At 38.4% G+C, this 3,382-nt stretch overlaps 1 long non-coding RNA gene across 1 annotated transcript; it reads right to left on the reverse strand.

Moving 5' to 3' along the window:
- Positions 1-254: 254 nt before the first annotated feature.
- LOC140237766 (uncharacterized) lies at positions 255-1,448 on the reverse strand. Its single transcript, XR_011901869.1, has 3 exons — positions 1,414-1,448; positions 773-877; positions 255-268 (listed from the first exon to the last, which is right to left on the reverse strand). It is a non-coding gene; the product is annotated as an uncharacterized lncRNA (long non-coding RNA).
- Between the last annotated feature and the right edge of the window lie 1,934 nt (positions 1,449-3,382).

The raw sequence follows: 3,382 nt of genomic DNA on the forward strand, positions 1-3,382 counted from the left end.
AAACATGAGTGTTGGTTCTATTAGATTACCGTTCAAAAAATTCTTCATTTTAATGATTTTGCGTCCAAGGAATGAAGGAATACATTCTTGTCTCTCCCAATGTGTGATATAAAGACACGTTAATGACGAATGGGTTTTTACTCCAAAGTGTGAAAAGTCTAACCTTTAGTTGGGACTCGCTGTTTGAGTTGGCTTGCTGGAGGTCTGTCAACTTTTTCTCCAAGTTCGACACCTGTTCTGCAGTCTTTGGATTTGTCTCTTTGAGGATCTGGGCAAGACAAAAAGGAAATCGAAATCAGGTCAGAAATGTTTCCAGTATTGTGGCTCTTAAGTTCATGACGGTCTTGAGGAATGTTTTTTTATCATAATTCTTATCCATGGGTATTACTTATTAGTAAATTACCAGTGAGGCCTCAGAATTTGATATAAGAAGACATAATATGGAGAAGCGCAGAGTTTGCAGTTCATTATGATTATATTGCTGGCTTCCTACAATTTCATGTAAAAGCGGGTCTAATCGAAGTGGCCAACAAGACACTATCCAAGGAGCTGGCTTCTACACTCTAATAGACGGATAATTTGAGTAGGAGTATTGTAAGTTCATTGAACTTATGATTTGGACAAACACATTTATAAGTTTATATTTGGTCGATTGAATGAGAACTGTGACTACTTTACTCTGGCTGACTGCCTGACTATGCTGATTGGAATCAAACTATGTCTTAGAACATGTCCGATTGATGTCCGGTTGGGTCATGTGACCTAACTTTACCTTCAGTTCGGACTCGAGGTTATTGCTTGATTGCCGCAAGTCTGCAACTTCGTTTTCGAGTTTCAAGACACCAACTTCAGCCTTGTTGTCGCGGGTCCGCAGACGCTGCAGAGAAGAGGTGTATGATATTGCTATTTGATTGAGCAGGACTCCTCTTTTTTTTTTTTTCTTTTTTTTTTCTTTTTTAATGCAGGGCACTAGTCTCGCATCTTGTTGAAAATAACACACATTCTGTGATTCTGCTCAGGACGCATCGTATAATAATTACGTGTTCTTCAACATCAACCAATTCAAAACGTGTCAGTCTTCCATAATGTAAATTACAAAACAAACAACGAATACCACACATGAGGCTTGACGAAGAATCAAGAGGTAGGGCAACTTCGAGACGACAAAATACTATGCCGTTCAGTTTCCACCCTCTTCCTCTCTCTCTCTCTCCTTCTGTAGATGTCGCTTAAGTATTTATCGATCTTTGGCTTTCGTGTCACTGCGTATTGATCTTTAAAACTACTTTGTTACCATGGTTACACGAGGGTAAACTCCTCTTGAGTACATCAGTGTTACGTGATCACCGGTTTTTTGTTTTGTTTTGTTTTTTCAGTCCGAATGTTTTGCTGAATTTCCCAATCTCAACTCACCTCGATTTCGTTGACGAGCTCGTCGTTCTTCAGTCTGCTCTCTTCCAGTTGAATGTTGAGGTCATAGACGATCTGACCAGCCTCCTCGTAACGCTGCAGGAGACCCTGGGGATAAGAGCGTAGACAGTAGAGATCAAGGTCATATTACCACTGACAAACTCAACCTCCGCTATTTCTATTTTTCTCTTCAAACAAAAGAAGTGTTGGCGGGAGATGCTTGCATTATTTGTACAAAAAGAACTATAGGCAACACATCTCAGTTCGTCCGCCGTGTTTACGTGTTTCTATACATCTTGTATCCTCACACCCGTTATAGACACTCATCTTGCACGATATTTTTATGTGAACCTCCCCAGAACAAGAAAGAGTTACATTTACAGAAAAAAAGGAAGGGTGTAAATTTCTATGTTCAGGATGCAAGGTATTTTGCTGGCTTGGAATGAAAATTGTTAACATCAGAGATGTCCGCTTACACTCGCAAACCTGAATCACAATGGCCTCGAGCGGAATGATTTTTGTTTGTTTGTTTGTTTGTTTTTTTTGCTATAAAGTTTTCAGTCACCTCAATCTCGTTAGACAACTTGACATTGGTCTTCTCGAGGTCATCACCTTTGACCAGAAGCTCCGAGAACCGATTGTTGGCATCCTCCTGCTGTTGATTCCGAGCTTCCTATAACGAAACATGCACAGCCAAAGACAAAGAAAAACGCCAAAAATAATGACGAAACAAGTTGACGACTAAATCAACACTGACCTTTCTCTCATCGACAGTTTGTTAAATCTGCTAAGAAATGTTGCTAACAGTAGAACGCACAAACACTCTTATGAAAGTTTGTAAAGTTGATTGTTTCCGTACAAAGTTATGCTCTTTGCTAAATCAGCTAAACTGAATACCAATAAATCAGTATGATTCCAGCCGGCTAAAATAAGATCTCTAATTTGTTTTGTTTTATTTTAGAGACACTTTGTTTGGGATACTTGGTTACAACTTTCGAATCATACAAAAGTCAGTCTAGATTATCTCGTACATGAATTATTAAGACAGCAAATCAAATGCAATAATAATAATAATAATAATAATAATAATAATAATAATAACAATAATAATGATAATTATAATAACAATAAATAAACTGCTAAAATATATACGGATACTTGACTATTGTTAATCTGATGGAAGGTAAGGTTTGAAAATTCCCATATCTTCTATCAAACGTTGCTCTGAAAATCTGTTCTTTTTATCAGTATTTTTTTTTTCACAAAGCAACTTGAAGAAAGTAATGCTAGAACATGGGTAGAAAGGCAGATAAAAAGGTCACCTTGAGGTCAAGAGTCAGATCCAGGACCTTGGTATTGAGATCGGCGGTCTCGCTCTGCAACTCGCGGATGCGTTTGCTCTGATCCTCCTCACGAAACTCAAGATCCTTTGAAAAAATGACAATAATAAACATGATTAATCATGAACTTTTTAAGAGACAGTTGCGCATACCATTATCGAGTGCGTTGGCGTCATCGGTATAGATCATGAAACTTAATAAAAAGACTTATTTCTTTATATTAGTGTGTCCCAAGTTTCTAAATCTCGAGGCGACAAAATGAAGGAGAAAAAAAAAAAGAAAGAACAAATGTTGTTTTCAGTACATCAAGGCAAAATTTAGCCAAGTAGACCCTATTACATAGGATAATATGGAATGTTGTCACGTCTGCTCATCACAATTGAAGTCGCTGCATCCCCCTAGGGATGCTACCTGTTTAAAGGTATGGTAGTTTGAAGCTTTAAGCATTATTTTGTGATAACGTAAAACCGTTTGTCCTTTAATATCGTTTTGCCAGACTGAGGGTACCTTTATGAGATTATCTTTGGTCTTGACGATATCATTGAGGCTGTCGATGTCGGCTTTCAGCGCTCTGCAGGTGTGCTCGAGGTCGCTGATTGTCGCTGACTGTCCATCGGCTGTACCAATCGTCG

This window comes from Diadema setosum, chromosome 14, assembly GCF_964275005.1.
Source record: "Diadema setosum chromosome 14, eeDiaSeto1, whole genome shotgun sequence".
NCBI classification, from domain to species: Eukaryota; Metazoa; Echinodermata; class Echinoidea; order Diadematoida; family Diadematidae; genus Diadema; species Diadema setosum.